At 42.9% G+C, this 19,403-nt stretch overlaps 1 long non-coding RNA gene across 1 annotated transcript; it reads right to left on the bottom strand.

The window, feature by feature from the left end:
• Positions 1 to 9,543: 9,543 nt before the first annotated feature.
• Positions 9,544 to 16,822, bottom strand: LOC136787061 (uncharacterized). Its single transcript, XR_010826804.1, has 2 exons — positions 15,210 to 16,822; positions 9,544 to 10,422 (listed from the first exon to the last, which is right to left on the bottom strand). It is a non-coding gene; the product is annotated as an uncharacterized lncRNA (long non-coding RNA).
• Between the last annotated feature and the right edge of the window lie 2,581 nt (positions 16,823 to 19,403).

The following is a 19,403-nucleotide window of genomic DNA, read 5'->3' as shown; positions in this document are numbered from 1 at the left end:
GCCATATACATGCTGAATTTTAAAAATAATGCACCGAACTGTCACAATATCCAATCCAGACTGACAGGGTTGCTTAGAATCACAGAATTGTAGAATCGTAGAGTCATCTAGGTTGGAAAAGGCCTTCGAGGTCACCAAGTCCAACCATCAGCCTGACCTACCATGTCTCATCACTAAACCACGCCCCTTAGTGCCACATCCACATCTCTTAAATACCTCCAGGGATGGGGACTCTACCACCTCCCTGGGCAGCCCATTCCAATGCCTGACCACCCTCTCCATGAAGAAACTCTTCCTGATATCCAATCTCAAAATTGCTGTCCTGATGAAACTTGAGGCCATTTCCGCTTGTCCTATCACTTGTCCCCTGAGAAAAGAGACAGACACCCTCCTCATTGCAATCTCCTTTCAGGTAGCTGTAGAGAGCGATGAGGTCTCCACTCTGCCTCCTCTTCTCCAGACTAAACAGCCCCAGTTCCCTCAGCCGCTCCTCATTTGCCTTGTTTTCTCGTCTCTCTGCTAGCTTCATTGCTCTTACATGCCCAGGCTCAAGAAACTCAATGTTCTTGTAGTGCGGGGCCCAAAACTGATCACAGCACTCAAGGTGCAGTCTCACCAGTGCCAAGTGCAGAGGGACAATCACTTCCCTCATCCTGCTGGCCACACCATTTCTGATTCAGGCCTGGATGCCATCAGCCTTCTTGGCCACCTGGGCATGCTGCTTACTCAAGTTCATCCAGCTGTCAACCACTGCCCCCAGGTACTTTTCTGCTGGGTGACTTCCCAGCCACTCTTCCCCAAGCCTGTACTGCTGCATGGGATTGTTGTTACCCAGATGCAGGACCCTCCATTTAGCCTTTTTGAATGCCATACGGTTGGATGTGGTCCATCAATCAAGCCTATCCATATTCCTCGGCAGAGCTTTCCTACCCTCAAGCAGATCAACACTCCCATCCAACTTGGTGTCATCTGCGAACTTACAGAGGGTGCACTCAATCCCCTCATCAGGGTCATTAATAAAAATGTTAAACAAAAGCAGCCCCAGTACTGAGCCCTAGGAAACACCACTTAGATGGGAAACCTCCGGAAATGGCCACAAAGGAAGGTTCTGAGCTGGAAGCACTTTACCATTCAAGAACTGGATTTTCAAAAAGACTGGGTTTTTGTATGATAATAGAAAACATCTTCCTCTCAGGCCAAAATCTGGGAGCAATCAATTTGGATCTTCCTTGCTAGCTGTTTTCGCAGAGCATGGTGGTTTTGTTGTCTGTTTGTAAGCAGGAGGAGGGAAAGGGCTGAGCAGAGACTCACACAGAGGGCAGATCCCACCAGCCTGACATCAGCCTGATGCTCAGCCGCAGCCCACTGCTGCAGGGAAAACCCTCACAGCTGGGGACCCAGCCACAAACAAACACTGTCCTGATTGGGCTTGTGCCTTGAACCCATGCAGTTTATCCTGACCCTTGAAATTCAGCTCTACTTCCTAAGGAAGCATGAAGTTGTCTGAATATGTATGAGCACAGACTCCCCAACATCTCTTCTATTACAGGTACCTAATCGAGCAGCAAAGTGACACCCATACAGATAATTTATTTCTATCATCACTTCCCCAGTTTCTTCTCCCCAGTGAAAGTGTCTTGAGCATCCAGTTATCTGACAGCTAGAGTGATAATGGGAGGATTTTTTTTAACCGCGGTGCTATTCAAGATCAGAAGACTTCACATCATAAAACATCATTAAAGTGTGAATATAAGGTTGGGAAAGATGAGGTCTTTACAAGACTAATGCAATTAATTCTGCTCGTTAACTACAGCCCCAAAATACAGAGACTGATCTCACTTCTGCTGTGGAGAGTTATGTCTGAAAAATGATTCCTTTCCAGTGGATTTCCCAGTGATAAGGGAGCATGGGAAGCTCCTCATATCACATACCAACGAACACAAAGTCATTGCATGAGGAACACTGTACGCTCAAAATCTTTTGGTGTATAGTAACTTCTTGTCAAAGTAAGAAGCTTAAATAAATTAGGTTCAATATTAAATAATTTCAGTAATTGAAATGTGCTAGACTGAAAGTGGGTTTCTTTGCTTTTTTTTTTTTTTTTTTTTTTTAGCATAATCCTTCTCACGCTGCCATCCGCCTCAGCACTTGAATTCTGGAAAGCCTCAGTTCTTTACAGTTTACCAGAGCTAATTCCAACCTCAGTCTTTCTTGCTTTCTTTTCAAAGAGGAATTTGCACAGTGGGACATTTTTAATATATGGGAACTTTGATGCAAAAAAGCAATTTATTTTGCCAGCAGCTTTCACTATTCCTTTTGCTATAGCCGAAGGTGTAGCAATAGCATCCTCATAATCAGTCTCTTCTTTCTATCTGGTCCTGCAAGAAGGGCTGTGCTTGTCTTTGCCCACAATCATTAAATCAGTGTGTTTGTGTGAAAGTGAGAGAAAGAAGAAGAGAGGAAAGACACATCTGTCCTACCAAAATATAGCCCTATTAGCTGGGCCCTGGGGAGCTTTCTTCTTTTCCTGTCCCCTCTATGCACATTCACGTGGCTTTCCTTCTCTCTCCAGTGATTCCCCACACTGTATTTCCACAGTCTGGCATTTCCTTGGGGCAGGGACTTTATTCTGTATCTTGAGAAGCATAATGTTACCATAAACTAGTTATTCTGCAATAGTACATCATAGTGATGAAGCCTGCTCTCGTATGGACATGAGGGGAAGGGTGAGAAGAGAAAATCAGGAAGCTCTTAGCTCTGCCCTGCAACGGGGAGGGGGAAAGGGTGGCTTTAGAAAATGAGCTCACAGAAAGATATTATAGCTAAGAGACTAATAGCTAAAGCTAAGGAACACCAGAAGCCTGATTCAGTGCAGTGCATTTGGTATTCTCCCTTGCTTGCACTGAAAATGTTGCCCTCAGTTTATTTTTTTTCCTCCTATGGATACTTTTCTTTAATGCTTGTTTCATAGATTTTTGTTTCCATCTTATGGCCTTAATGTCTATTAGAAACACAGCCTTGAGGCAAACTTTCTCACAGTAGTGCCTTACTTTGTTGTATGCTGCTGTACACGTAGTTGGCTCTGACAGCGTTAGTTCTGCACTGGTACACTGTCAAACTGGCTGCAAGAAGAATTGTGAAAAAAACATGTGCTAGCTGAAAAAAAAAAAATCCTGATTTGGGTTTTTATGTGAATATTTAACTCCATTTCAGTGTCCTTTTTCTCCACATCTGAGTTTTGCAATGAAAATCTTACAGCAGCAACCAAATTTGACTTATCTTTGCAGTTCTGAATCCCACTGATTATGCTTAGGTGTGCCTTCAGACTCCCTGTCTTATAAGCCCTTCTCTGAACTGCCCAAAAACTCAAACAGAGTTGCAATCTGGTTTCTTGGGTCCTTCTTTAATCAAAACTAACTGAGATAATACAGCCTGAAAATTAAACTCAGATGAATATGAACGTCTCTCCCAGGGCTGTTTATTCAACCTAGGCCAAATATTCATACCTAGTAATGACACTAAGAATCAAGAAATTTTGCAATGAGAGGTACACACTGTTCGTACTGTATGGATAACTTAAATAACTTGAACAGAGTCAAATTTATGACTAAGCACTTGCGTAAAGCTTTGTAGCCTGAACAGATCAATCACAGAGGTGTTTCAGACAGGGTCATGGTAAGTGTAACTCTGACGACAAGTAGGATATTCCTTCTCTGTGGCATGGGAAAGACCAAGTAATATGCAGTCTTCTTTTAGGCAGATTAAAACAAATGCAGAGGTTTTACCTGCTAGGGAAAATTGCTCAAGAGGTGATGCCCTGCTTGCACTCCACGTCTCTGAAGTGCTTAGGGATGGTTTAGAGGTGCTCCAAAGGTAAGAGTAGCTCACAGGACACCATGGTCTCCTTAAGAGGAGGCAGACCACTCACATACTCATGTTCTCCAGAGGCCAAAGGATTATTCTTGCCTATTCAGTCCCTCCTTCTCATTTAAGAAGCATAAAGTCATGACGTTACCATCACCATGCAAGAGTGGCTTACAAGCAACAGGCAGTTGTGTACCCAGAAGTGTCTTTAAATCTTGGCTGTGTGGTCAGTGCAGGTGTGTGCAGGGTAACGTCCTTGCTGCCTTTTTTCTTGTCTCCCTGGAAGGTGTATACTTCTGCACCCTGGTTAGTGGGAAACGCTTCGTGTTACTCATATCTTCTTTTCTCTGGTCGCTGTAATGTAGCTCATTATTTCTTCTCACTTGACTGGAATTCTCCAGCTGGCAGGAACGTAATGAGAAATTTACTCTTACAAGGGCATTAGGTAACAAAAAAAAATATATTGTTTTCAAAAATCTCATAGATGAAATCCTGAAACCATGTTTGCATTGCTTTTAATGTTTTGCCACATTGTTTATCCTTAGTGAAGCGCAAAACTGAAGCACATCAGTGTTGCCTAGGAATTAGTATGAGGCAGCTAAGACAATTTGTTAGCATTCACTTCTTCCCTTACAAGAATTTTTCTGTATTTGTGTATGAAAGACTACAATGAACTTTTCAAAACACTGCCATTATTTAACTGTACTGACACCATGTTTTTCTTTTGAAAGAAGGAAATGTGTCTCAAATTTATATAAAGGCTGCCACCCTTGTCCCTGCTTTTACTATAATCCATTGTTTGTGCTGTGACACTGACAAAGTCCTTATGTCCCTGAAGTTAATATAAAATACAAGAAAAATAATTTGTCTCTGTATCACTCTCTTTTTTGAATTGCAAGTGTTTAACATAACAAAAAAGTATTTCACAGGCCTCATATCCAGAGTATTTTTAGAATCGTAACCAATAGCATTAGCTTAAAACTGCTGTTCCAGTTTGTGGCGGGTTCATTGGTTCCTTTTCTCAGCTGAACTCGGGTAGAAACTTGCTGGAATTACAGCTGGAATTACAACTGAACACAGAAATGTCTCGTCAAGTCCTGTTATGTTCCTGTAAGAATAAAATAAAGCAAATCTTAAATAAATTAATATCGTTTGACTTTTACGTTCATTTGATTGACTCGCTGCTCACAGAAACGTGGAATTTTACTGCAATCTGGTTTCAGTTTTCAGTCCACTGGTTTACTTGGATCAAATACTGATGAAAAGCTCCAGGCTAACAGATCCCACACTGACAAGAATCAGATTCTGGCCCCATCAACATCAGTGGGAATTTTGTCATTTAGCTTCATAAAATCCAGATTTCATGTAGCTTTGCAAAACAGTACCCAGACAGTAAAGGTGCTGTCTTTCCACCTGGTATGCTGCTTCTTTTCTCTCTTACTCTCCATCCATGGTCTGATAATCATGAGTCTGCTTCAGAAAACCCTTCCTGACCTTGTTTGCTCTGTCTCAGTGACAGTTTTGCATCCAGGGTGAATCATGGAAGACCAACCCACAAGGTCTTAAACTAATACCATGAATTAATTTCCATCATCTTGTCTTAGAGGTGGCCCACAGCTGTGACTGTACATCAAGTCAAAGTTTAAATAGTGCCCAAGGTGTGAAGTGTCTGTGGCTCCTGATGCACCTCTTGAGTGTGGCAGAGCTCACACACAGTCTCTGCTTGCACACTTGGACACATCCCCTCAGCAGTGTGTCTTTCTCAGTGCTCTGTGTCCTTCTCTGGTGCTGCAGGGATGGTGTCGGCTTTTAGAGGGGCTGCAGCTGGAAGGTACACCAAGGGATATTTATCCAACCCATCTTTGGCTACTGAACTCTGAAAAAATGCCTAAGCCAGTGACAAGGCTCCTTATGCTCTCCAGATGTTTGGGTGCCCCTGGAGTGCCTCCTCCAGCTTGGTTTCACCCCAAAGGAAGCCAAGAGCTGCTCTGCCATGAAAACCAGCCATAGGTGGGGATGATCAGGATAGTCACTCATAAAGCACACTCCTGATCTGAACAGAAATACCTGGTGGCACTGCCAAAAAAATGACTCACAGCATCTGCTCTGAGCTGCTCTCTGGAAGCCCACTGTCTAAAGAAGGACGTAAGGGAAACTCTACTGAAATGTCACTGGACAGAGCTGGCAAGAACTGTCTTCATTTTTTTCCCTTCCTGCCCTGCCCTACAACCTCCCAGTAGCTTAGATAATTCTTCCATCTCAGCTTTTTGTAAATGAAGAAAAAAAATTTAGTTGCTGGTCTGTAAGTCTTCTTCTGTCATCCACAGTCTATATTTTGTGATACATATTTCTGGTATCCAGCTTTCCCAAGTCACAGTGATATACTGTAATTAGGGTGTATGTTTGGGATTCAGGTTAAATAAAACTCACTTTTAGCTCTTGATTTTTCTGGCAAAGTTACAATAGGAAATCAAAGTTTCCATTTCTCAATTTAGAAAAAGGGTTGATCAAGGAAGAGCTCAGAAAAAAAGTGTTTCAGAATTCTTTTTTTTTTTTTCCAATGGGAGTCAGAGAAGGAGTTGGGTATTTGGGACACAAATACCGATTCATTGTGTACTGTCCTCATTTTCCCTATGCAAAGTACAATTGGGAAGAAAAGCTCTCATTGACTCACATGCTAATTTTTCTCATTGCCTCTTTAACATGCACAGATTTTTCAAATATTGACTAGGCTTTGAACCTGACCTACTTAAAACACTGGATATGGTTTTCACTTAAACAAACACCCCTTCAGATCATGTCAGTATTAAAAAGGGGCCTTGCAGCTACTGTGAACATTGAGAATATTGGTATCTTAATACTGCTTTGTGTTGCTAGACATATTGTGAGGGAAGTCAGTTGTTGTTCTCTGCTTTACATGGCTTTCATGGCTTTCACTTTTCCTTAGGACCTATTTACACTAATTGGTATGGGATTTAATTCATGTTCAAGCCTGGACCTGCTGATCACCCCTGTGTTAAATCCTCTGGATCAACCTTCACCCATAGCCAAGCCTGAAGCAGGAAGCTCTTTTTGAAGACAGGGGTTGAGTCTGAGGTAAGACACCACTCCCCTCTGTGTCCTCTCCTCCCCTGCCAGCAGCGACTCACAATTCATCTTGGTTGACTCCTCATTGCTTGGGGAGACATTTTGTGCTTTCCACAAAATCAGCCCCCTGGTTTCTGATTATTCTCAACAAGCAAAGAAGCAAAACACAATTCAAAGTTGGGGCAGGTATGAAAACTCACAGGCATCTGTTGAAAGAAATAAATAAAAATGATGCGGTGCTGTGGCTTGCGTGAAGTGGCAGCTCACGTGGATTTTTTGGTACGTAACATCCTTTTCCTTTTACACAGTTTGGCAAGGAATACTCTTGCAGCCAAGAGTATTCTCAGCTCACCTGAGAGGAATAAAATAGTCTTGCAAAGTAGAAAATTTTTAGCAACCCAAGAAGAGAAAAGCATGATCTTTCTTCTACTCCAGCAAAATCAAAGTACACCAGCCTAAAAAAAAAAAAAAAAAAAAAAAAAAAGACGAAAAAAAAAAACCAAGAAGAATGATATTAGTGATAATAATAATTTTTAAAAATTAAATTATTACTTTTATGGTCTAATCAAGATTGCTGCAAGGAAACTAAACATAGTCTAGGGTGCTGTAGGATGAATAGGGCAGGGTGTGAGAAGGGACAGAGCTTTATTCCAGGCAAGGGGGTGGCTGATGGGCTGGGGTTCATGAAGCGAAGGTTATGGATAAGGGCAGGAGAAGTCAGAGCAGTGCATCAGCCCCACCGCTGAGGAAATAGGAGGTGGGTAACACATGGTGCTGCCTGTGTCTGCTTGGCCCCTGGGGCTCCCAATAGTGCTAACCCCATGCTGCTGCAGCACAACCACCTGCCCCGTGCTGCCAGCACGACAAGCCTTCAGCCGACAGCCCGGCGTTATTTAATTCTTAAAGGCGTGTGTACTTTAACTGGGTTCTCTTATTCAGCCTGCTGAAAAATATTCTGTTTGATGTTTACGCAGACAGCATCTTAAGGCGTTAACTTCGGCTCCTTCTTCAGCGCTGCCCTTTCCGAAGTCATTATTACTCATTAGGTATATTGTGCAGAAAGCAAAGTAGGTCACGGATGAAAAGCCCCATCTTAGCAAGAGGCACCAGTATTGCACAAAGCTATTTTCAACTTTCATGAGATAAAAAATGTTTTCTGTAGGATGAAAGCTGTCACTGCCAACTTACAAATGAATGCCAAGTATGTAAAAACTTTCATTTAGGATTCCCGGCCTTTCATATGTTAAATGCATTGTTTTAGAATTCGTTTTCAAAGATTACTCTCCCCGTGTAACCTATGCTTTCTGGCTGCCGAGTACAGTACGCACCAAGCTGAGGACAGCTGGTGTAAGTCACTGTTGGCTTTGCCAGGACAGGACCTTTTCCCCACACGTGGATCCATCCCTGAGAGTCCCCAGGAGGGATGCAGCAGAGGAGATGCCCCCCAGGGGACAGGTCGCACAGGGTGATGACCCAGAGCTCTGCTGCCCCTAAAGATCCCTGACAGCCCCTGGCTGGCTGCGCAGGGCACTGGGAGGGTGAATTTGCATCCGCAGTCCAGCATGGCCTCTACGGTGGAGATGACAACTTCAGAGCAAACTGTTCTCCCATCGCTATCACTTTGCATTGTGACCCATTAGTTAAAATGAAGCTTTAATTTCTGCTTGGCTGCCCGCCCAAGTTCTGTTTTCCTGTTACCTGGAGATGTCAAATAAATACTTAGACTTCCAAAAGTGATCCTTAATCTCTGTAAATTGGTGGGCATCCCTCTGCTGGCTCTCAGTTTAACAAAACACTCAGCAAATGCTTCATTTTGTTTGATTTCCAAAAGGACTTAAGCATATGATTTCAACAGAAATTAGACTGCGCTCATAGTATGTCCCTCCATCAGCAGAACGCACCTGAAGCACTTTCAACTGCTATAGAGGTAATTAATAAAATTATGCTTTCAAGTTATTACTGCGTATAATAAGTTGGCATATATGGCAACAGTAATGTTGCTAAATTTGTTTTGTTGGTATAATCACCTTGCTCCACTGATTAGAGGAAGGTTGGTTAATCTTTTCATTAAAAGTTTGGATTCATTACAGTTGAAATTAGATCGTTATTTTTCTCTTTAAAATAATGGTTGTTTCGAGCTAAAATGTAAAAATGGGAACATATGGGAAGGCCTACATTTATTATCATATATTAGAATAATATAAATTACATTAAAAGTAATAAGCAGTGCATGTTTTGTACGTGTACAAGCAGCTACACTTGTAAAGAAAACCATCCCACAGCTGGTGGAAGTTATTCACTAAGTCCTTGGAAGTAGGTCTTGCTACAGTGACAAACCATTTTTTTATCAGAGATAACTTCTACTGTAAGTACAGAAAGAACATTTTCTGCATTACATTATAGTCAGGTAGCTCAGGGCAAGATGACTTGAGTTGAAAACGAAGTACTCACTTAAAAACCAAGAAAACTTGTTTTCATCCCCTGGTTTCTGAGTGAAAAATAATGTGAGAGAATGAAATCTACCAGTTCTAAGATAATCAGAAGACTGTCTTTTGATTGACCATAAATAATCAATTTAATTTGACAAACAGAAACATTACAACTCTTGTTTAATAAAACCGTTTGCTTGTTTAATTACTGTGGCACATTTACTTTGTCCCACGCATACAATACATATAAGGTAGCACTACTGAGATAATTCAAATAATAAAATGTTGATTTCACACATTTTAATCCATTCAATTTCCATCCAAATAGTAAGTAAGAAAGAAGTATCATCTAACAAACGAGAGATGTTTCTCTGACATTTCAAAATTAAATAAGTTAAAAATAAAGGATCTGAATAAATGTTTGTAAACCACTACTCCACTGATAAATTCCTTTAGATTTTGTTTACTTTCTAGGCATGCAAAAATAAATATACATTTATATCAATTATTGAGCGTGGGCTTTTGTGAGGGGACATATTTTAGAAGTAAAAGTTCAAAACAAACTGCAGACAAGATTAACCATTCTCTGTTAATGACTGAAATTGTAATTAGAAACAACTGCCTTAATCACTTTGATTTAAATCGGTACAACCTGTAGATATCCATTAGTTTTTTATGTGACTCCTTCAAGGTAGTGGGAGGCTTGTCATCTGTTCCTCGCCCTGTTGCAGAACTGCTGCTGGCGTCAGGTGAATTATTTCACTCTTGAAGGGGTCACAGACTGTCCTGACCAGAACAAGACATCAGGATCCACAATCCAGAGCAGTCACCCATACCTCTGTATGGAGATGTGCTGCGTTGCTGTAACATACACAGCTTGCCTACTGCCATTACCTGCCGTTGTTGCCCTCACCCTTTTGCTGGTTTTCTTGCTCATAATTTCAGAAAAGTTTGAGGCAAACCAGGCAGGACAGTAACTGGGGTGTGGCTGGCTGGCATATGTTATGGTGCTGTCTCTGTGCTCAGTTTTTCCAAGAGGTCCCTAAAAGATATAAAGTTGGCAAGAAGAAGAAGAAGAAAAAAAAAAGGTCAAACAGGTGAAAAGAAATCAAGGAAATTATTGCGTGGAAGAGAAATGAGAAATCTTAACTCTAAATTTCTGTGCTTGCTTATATGGATTTTTTAATGACTCTACCCTCCAAAAGACTAGTGTGTTTATCAGATGTTTTCTAGAACTAACACGTTATGAAGGATGAAGCTGCAACAGGTTTCTTAACTGCTGACTCTGAAGTTCCTGAAAGGGGCTTTTCAACGGGGGAAATCCAACACCGGAAATCCAAATCCTCCCCGTCACACCTCCCTTGCCGTGCATAAGGTGAAAGCCGCAACGTAACTAAAGGAACGAGGAGGAAGTTCCCAACACTGCATCTATCGCTTCTTCTTGGAAAATGAAATGTCAGAAATACTTTGGGCTTTCAGGAGCTAACAGAAAGATGACAGGCATGTTAAGGGTTAATTGCCTTCGTCAATAACAGAAATAAGGCCAAAGAGGTTTCTGAAAATGATTTGCAGTGTACCTAGGCACACAGAAATTATAACATATGTTGCTTTTTCAGTGTGAAAACCCCACTATATCTCTAAAGCGATTTGTGAGGTCTGCACAATGAGAGGATGAAGGCATTTCATTCTCAGAGATGTCCTCAGATCTGTGATTTGGCTTGCAGTATTTGAACTGCAATGCCTATTTAGAGGCAATGATATGCACACAGTGCGTCAAATGTAAGAATGTGCTAAACCTCTTGCTTTTCAGCGGGTCTGGGTTTCTTTCCCGTCAGGTTTGCATTAATGACCCACTGACCTACTTTCCTGATCCACCTGGCAGAACTCTGCATCCCTGAAACCTGAGACTCCAGCTTCACAGATTTGTTTTGTTTAGATTTTGTGACAGAAACCATTAGGAGAGTGACACTGCAGATAAAAATGAAATGTGGGCTGCTCTTTCGTATTGCAAGCGTATTTTTATTTAATTGTGTAAGCGTTATCCATCACGATGGCATTGTCTGCTTTTTTTTTTTATTTTTATTTTTTACAGCTCTGTGTTTTATAAGGTTTTCTCCTCCCTCCCTCATGTTAGAAAGAAAAACGAGCTGTGTACATTGATCCAGCAATTTCTAACCAGTGCAGCTTCTTTGCCTGCTGCAGACCAAGAGTGAAGGGAAGAGGCAGACATAATGGATCAGTGAGGAAAAGGCATCTTCTGCCTGTCTTAAATCATCTACTTTACAGAGAAGCTTAAATTGCTAGAAATAAAAAAAGCTCCTTGGCAGCCTAACAACTGCATATAAAACAAATCATATTTTTCAGTGAATTGTAAATGTCACCGTCTCAGATAACATTTATGCTTTCATAGAAATAGGAACTTAATTTTCCCCAGTTATACCATTACCTCACTTTGGTGAATCAGATCACCTACATTAAAACAGAACGAGCCAGTGACTCAGAACAGCGATACGTTTAAAGATCAAGCGCGGCGTATGCGAGCACCGAGCTGCACGCAGATGGAGCGGCTTCGCTGAGCCACCAGATAGAGACTGATCTGTTACAATTCTGCTAAAAATGGGCACCAAATGCTTGTTGTCAGAAGTGACTGGCAGCCTGTGTCCCGAGCCGAAATGAGGTTGTTTTTGCCTATTCATTCAGCGGGTACACGGTGACAGCACAGGAGAGAAGGAGGACTGTGATGGGTTGTCATGTGGCAAGCTGATTGTCATCTCCTTATTGTCCTTTTAGAAATTCTGGTAGTTTTAAAAACAACACTGTTATTGCAATATATTAAATAACATTTATCATTTAACATTTCAGCCTTTCTGATTTGCTCCCTCTAACTTGGTACTTGTATGGCCCCTCCTCACCCTAGTATGCAAACCCATCATGACCATTTATGAAGATATCTTTGAAATTACTAAAAAACAGTACCTTTATCCCAGTTTTACAGATGAGGAATTAAGATGGGAAGAAAAGGAATAACTAGACCAAAACCAGACAGAAAAATGCAAAAGACGAAACCTGGACCACCTGAGGTTCATAACCACAAGCCTCTGCCCCCAGGCTGTGCACTTTATTTGTTTCGGAGCTGGGCAATGTTGACTGGGACATGCCCAAAGCACGCTGCAGGCAGAAGTCCTGCTTTGCCCACGCTGCACAGCAGCCAGATTTGTGTTGTTCTGAACCGAAAGTGGAGTGGCCATTGCCAGCCTGGCATCAGGGACAAACCAGTCGGCTTTGCCATGTCTTGGGGTATATTAAATGGAGCACTAAAATTCATGCAGCTCCAAGGGCACTCGGAGCACCGCCAGGATTTGCTTGCTTTCTCCTGTAGGTTTATCCTTAGCAGTAACACAGCATTTGGGGCAAAGACTGGCCTTTCCAGGAATGGGAATGTCCTCTACAAAACTCAGTGATTTCATTTCCCTTATTATGAACATTAATGTTCAAAACACTGAAAAAAAAAATAGTTTACCTAATTCCTAGAAAGTAAGGGGCTGATAGTTTCATATAAGATAAGTATTACTTGATTACAATTTAATTTATGCTTTACTCATCTCAATTTAAGAGTAAAGAGATCCTGCTTGTGACACTGACAATCTTTTTCATGCAGCTATTTGTTTGACTTAAAGCAAAGGAGCCCAGAGACTGACACAGATACTTTGAAAATATGAGCTGTAAGTCTAGCTCACACAAAAATGTGTGTGAATGATGATAGCAAATCCTGCATGCCAGCAGAACAGTAGCTGATGGTAGTATTTCAGAATATTACCTAAATGAAAGGTTTTCTGCTAGTTTAGGGGTTGTGGCATCTAATCTGCATTTTCATGAATTAGTGGTTTTCACCATGTGACTGAAACATTTTGATATATTAATGAAAGCAATGAAAAACATATGTCGCTGTCAGATTTCAAGCTGAAAAAAAAAAGGGGGATGATATTTTCTCACTATGCATATTCCATCCATTCTAGCTACATGTATATTCCATTTCATCCTAGCATCCCTTACTCATGAAAGCAAAATGAATCACAAGGTAGATTGTACAGCTATTTGATTCAGTCCCTGCAGATTGCATTGATTTTTGTAACACAATAAACACTCTCTTCACCAGTATGCTTTGCTCAAAAGATGTTTATATTCCATTTATTAGACTTCAGAGCTGTCGAGTTTGGAGCTATCTTTTAAGGCAAGTCTTTAGAGGTTTATTTTATGCTTCAGATTTTGAAGGCCGACTTGACATTTGGCTGATTTAAGTCATTCTTTTAGGGTGCTAATTTTGAGTAAAGCAATTCTTAAGATATCACTGGATTTGACCATGGTTCTTTTATAAACCCCAGTGTGCCTACAATTGACCTCAGCAACACAGAGACACAAATGATGGCCTGACTTATATATTTAACTATGTAGCATTAGACTCTGTGACCCAAGAAGCAGTTGTTGAGGAAAGATGTTGAATTGTTGAATGCATGTGAGCTGACCCAGTTTGAGCGTTTATCTGTATTTGAGTCCTACGGCTTAAACAAAATCACAGTCTAATACAAATTTCAGGCATCTGGGATTCTTTTCAGCATTTTTCATTTTTTACATACTTCTCAGTCTTCATGACTTACCTTCATGATCTTTGGGTCAGTAATGGCTTGTTTTTCAAGCCAAACCTGTGTTGAGCCAAAACCTCATATACACAGTGGCATACACATGTTCATAGATGTTCCTTCATGAAAAATAGAAGAATACTTTAAGAGTAGCAAATTCAAGGGTTGCACTAGGTTAAATACGTGTTGAGCTGCAGAAAATCCTGGGCATCCTCCTTTCACAAGCCCTTATGTGGATATGGGGCACACAGCACATCAAATGCCTAGCTTGGTATTTTGCAGGAGCAAGCCCCTGGGCCTCTGTCTTTCCTCCTTGTCTTTTCTTTCACATAATCAGCCCAAGAGCTATCTATAATTTTTGTCACTTTCATTTCCAGTATGTCACCATGGATTATGAAAAGTAAGCCACCGTCCGCCCATTTAATGGAGTGCATCACTGCAGATAATCGCTCTGGAATGTAAATCAGTTTACTGTTACCTGGTTACTGCTGGTACATGCACGAAACGGAGAGGAGACAGCTCTAGCATGCTGAAGGTTTAATGTGCAGTAGTGAATATATATCAAACTCCCCTTATTCTAATAGTTGTGCTCAGATCAACACAGCAGTATGACGCACTTGTCTGCGTGAACGGGAACATGTCTGACTGTATTTACAACATCATGCTGATGAGAAGCATTCCCACAAGCAGGCTTTAAATGGAGGTTGTCTATCACATCCGCTTTTCTTCCAGAAAAGCTGGTGTGGTCTTCCTAGAAGACAGCAGAACAGATAGGCTGCAGGGAAGGAAGGCCAGCCTGGGTTGCACACCTCCCTTCCTAGCATGGAGTCCAGCTCCAATGGTCTGGAGGAGCTCACAGCAAACAGCCTCGGGAGGCACAGCACAGCCCCTCTCATCCCTGCACATCACCTCCAAAATGGATAAAAATATTGCAGAAAAGAGCAAGCTTCAAACAGAGCCCTCACTTGCAGCTATGGGAGCAGGAGTAGCAGGGCAGAGGAGAGGGTGAGGAAGAGGACCAGGGCAAAGATGCTACAAGCTCTGGGTACAGTGGTACTAAAACAAGCTACCAAGGAACAAATTGCCACGTAGTGCATGAAACATGGGGCAATTAAATACTAAAAATTACAGGTCCCTGTTCCGTTAAAGGAGCAACATGAGAGCATCATCGCATTTGGTGCTGCCTACTTACCTGACAACGATGCTGCCACAGTAGTTTCAAGTGGATTGTCATTGAAGTGTCCAAAATCCTTTAAATCAGTTTTTCTCTTACAGGCAGACTTTATTCCACATAGTCTGAGAAAAGCTCTGCCCTTGAACTTGAGCCATTTCTTTGGCTGTGCTCAATGGAAAAGTACTGGATGGATTACAGTAATGATGCAGGTTTCCCTTGCTTTTGTCCCCACAAAGTGCTTAAGTTAGACATAAAGAATGACATAAAATCACAAAATCACAGAATATCTTGAGTTGGAAGGGACCCAAGGGATCACTGAGTCCAACTCCTGGCTCCAAACAGGACACCTAAAAATCAGACCATGTGTCTGAGCGCATTGTCCAAGCACTCCTTGAACTCCGTCAGGCTCGGTGCTCTGACCACTGCCCTGGGCAGCCTGTCCCAGTGCCCGACCACCCTCTGGGTGCAGAACCTTTCCCTAACCCCCAGCCTGACCCTTCCCTGTCCCAGCCCCATGCCGTTCCCTCGGGTCCTGTCGCTGTCCCCAGAGAGCAGAGCTCAGCGCCTGCCCCTCCGCTCCCCTCGTGAGGGAGCTGCAGGCCGCCATGAGGCCTCCCCTCGGCCTGCTCTGCTCTGCGCTGAACAAACCAAGGGACCTCAGCCCCTCCTCATACTTGTTCCTCTCCAGACCCTTCACCATCTTTGTAGCCCTCCTTTGGACACTCTCTAGTAGTTTTATGTCCTTCTTGTATTGTGGCGCCCAAAACTGTACACGGTACTTGAAGTGAGGCCGCACCAGCACAGAGCAGAGCAGGACAGTCCCTTTTCTCTACCAGCTAGCAGTGCTGTGCCTGATGCACCAGGGTACAGTTGGCCCTTTTGGCTGCCAGGGCAAAGTGTTGGCTCATATTCAACTTGCCATCAACCAGAATCTCCATATCCTTTTCCACCGAGCAGCTCTCCAGCCTCTCCTCCCTCAGACTGCATGTATAACCCAGGGGTGCCTCATGCCAGGTGCAGAATCCGGCACTCACTCTTGTTAAACTACATATTGTTGGTGATTGTCCAGCTCTCTAACTTGTCAAGAGCTCTCTGCAAGGCCTCTTTACCTTTGAGGGAGTCGACAGCTCTTCCCAGTTTAGTGTCATCCACAAACTTACCAAGTATACCTTCAAGTCTTCCATTCAAGTCAGAAATTAAGTTTACAAAAACCTTCAAGAGAACTGGCCCTAAAATGGAACCCTGGGGAACCCCACTACTGACTGGCTGCCAGCCTGATGTAGCCCCATTTGCTATAGCACTTTAAGCCTGACCCATCAGCCAATTTTTCGTCGTGTTGCCTTTTTGTCTAACTGTACGCTGAACATTTTGTCCGGTAGGATACTGTGAGAAACAATATCAAAAGCTTTGCTGAAATCCAAAAAGATTACATCAGCTGGCTTCCCTTGGTGAACTAGATGGGTAACCTTGTCATAAAAGGAAATTAAGTTTGTTAAACAGGACTTTCCCCTTGTGAACTTGTGTTGGCTGTGACCAATGACTGCATTGTCTTTCAGGTGTTTTTCAATAACTCCCAAAATAATCATCTCCATAATTTTACTAGGCACTGAAGTGAGACTGACAGGCCTGTAATTACCAGGGTCTTCTTTCTTGCCCTTCTTGAAAATTGGAACAACATTTGCCAGCTTCCCGTCGACCAGGACCTTTCCAGATTCCCAAGACCATTGAAAAATAATCAAGAGATGTCTCACAATAACATCAGCCATCTCTCTGAGTACCCTGGGATGAATCCCATTGGGCCCCCTAGATTTGTATGCATCCAGCTGGAGCAGCAAATCCTGCACAAGTTCAGGGTTGGCTGGGAATTTATCATTCCTGCCATCACAGTCCTTCAACTCAGGGCTCTGGGACCACCAGAACTCCCTATTTGTGAGGTGACCATCCCCATAAAAGTAAAGGGCTAATGTTACTCCGGTCCTCCTTTTGCTGTCAACATATTTTTAAAAGCCCTTTTTATTGTCCCCCACAGTACTGGCCAGCTGAAACTCTAATTGAGTTTTAGCCATACGAGTTTTCTCCTTACTATGGCAAACAGCATCTCTGTAGTCCTCCCATGTATCCCAACCTTGCTTCCAGTGGCCATATACTTTCTTTTTCTGCCTAAGCTCTAGAGCCTTGTCTCTAGAGCCAAGCCTAGCTTCTGTCCTCCCTGCTTGACTTTTGGCATTTTGGAATTGCCTGTTCCTGTGCTCTTAAGAGGTGGTACTTAAAAAGTGACCAGCACTGATAGACCCCAATGCCTTCAAAAGCAGTTTCCCAGGGGACCTTACTAACCAATTCCCTAAAGGTTGCTCTCCCCATATCCAAGGCTGAAGTGTTGGTGGCACTTTTCCTCTATTACCAAAGATTTTAAACTCAACTACTTTGAGATCACTATGGCCAAGATGGCCACCAATCATCACTTCACTCATGAGAACCTCTCTGTTTACAAGCAACAAATCTAGGAGGGTTCCTTTCCTAGTTGGCTCCCTTAGTACCTGTACCAAGAAGTTGGCAAACTTCTTGGTGCAGGCAAAATGTTTTAGGAATCTTCTGGACCTGTTTGTTTCAGCTGTATGGTATTACTAGTTAACATCTGGCAAGCTGAAGTCACAAGGGTGGCTGATCTAGAGGTATCTCTTAGTTCCTTAAGGTTTAACTCCAGGGTGTCATCACCCTGGCTGGGTGTTCTGTAGACTCTTGCAACAACATCCATTTTGTTTGTCCCTTAATTCTAACCCTGTCCTGTCCCATAGCTTATCATTGGTGGGCCTGGTTTTATCTCTTTCCCCCTTCAAGTGTAGTTTAAAGCCCTGCCAGTGACACCAGCCTCTGAGCCATGTATTTATCAACAGGTTCTGCCTGTTCCTTTCAATATTGTTCCCTGCTAGAAGGGAAGGATAGAGGAAAACACTACCTGTTCTTTTAACCAAATGCCCCAAGGCCCTGAAGTCCCTCATGGTTGCCCCTGAACTTCTCTTTGTTACTTCATCACAGTCAACATGAGAAAACAATAATGGATAATAATCAGAGGGCTGTACCTGGCTAGTGAGTTTTCCAGTAATGTCTCTTACCCAGACCCCAGGGAGGCAGCAGGATACAGATTGTGTCTGCTTGGCATATCGGGCCCTCTGTTTCCCTCAGAAGGCAGTCATCTATTTTTTCTTCTTTTTTTCATGGCAGAGGTGGTTGTGATACGGGGTGTAGGCTGACTTGCCTTAAGTGACCCCTCCAACCTGGATGGACCTTCATCCGCACCATCGTTTGCCTGTCCATCTTGCTCCAGAGCCTCATTCCTGTTGTGAAAACACACCTGGGAAGATGGGGTAGGCAGGGAAGGTGAGGTCGGCCCTCTTCCTCACAAAGCTCTGCCACCAGGCTGAGCAGCTCTACCTGGGCACACCTCCCACAGGTGTACTCACTGCTGCTGTCAGACACTGACAGAAAACTCAGGGACATTTTGCAGCCTGAGATCTGGGTGGCCACACGTGCCCTGGGCAGCTCTGTCTGGGTAGCTGCTTCGCTTTGTGTGGCTGGAAAGTCTACAGGGGACACAGGGGAAAGCTTTCTGCTGGGTGGATACCATGACTGGAGCACCCTTCCACATGAACTGCTGTACCTTGCCCCGTTATCCCCACCCTGGTCACAGTGCTCCTGGATTTAGTTATAGGTGTCTGGTTTCCACAGTAAAGGCTTGTGAAAAAGTGCACCGACACGTGCATACATGCATACACACACACATGCCTATCGCCACAGAGACACTGACATGAAAAGATACTGAACCTCTTAACAGATGTGTCAAAACTGACATTCTTTGTATTAAAAATAACTGGCAGTGTTTTGATAGTGGTTCAACCACTTACATTGCTGTCCATGTTTACTACCAGAAACAGGGGCACTTCCAAGCAACAAAATCCATAGCACGTTGTTTATCATATGTTTTAGCACAAAACCGTGCAAGCCTTACATCTGTGACCAGCTCTGCCTGATGTGACTGACAGTGACAGCACGTGAGGCTTACCCCTAACGACACCAAGCAAGCCCCCTGGTGACACTGAGCAAAACCCATTCTTACTCTTCCAAGGTGCCACTTCTTCAGAAGGTTGCTTATTCACCGTGCCCAAACTGCAAGACAGTTGTTTCGTATCTTACTGCATTCCTGATATGGTCCTC

Source organism: Anser cygnoides, chromosome 1 (assembly GCF_040182565.1).
Source record: "Anser cygnoides isolate HZ-2024a breed goose chromosome 1, Taihu_goose_T2T_genome, whole genome shotgun sequence".
In the NCBI taxonomy this organism is placed as follows: domain Eukaryota; kingdom Metazoa; phylum Chordata; class Aves; order Anseriformes; family Anatidae; genus Anser; species Anser cygnoides.
This window is presented reverse-complemented; position numbering and strand designations above follow the sequence as displayed.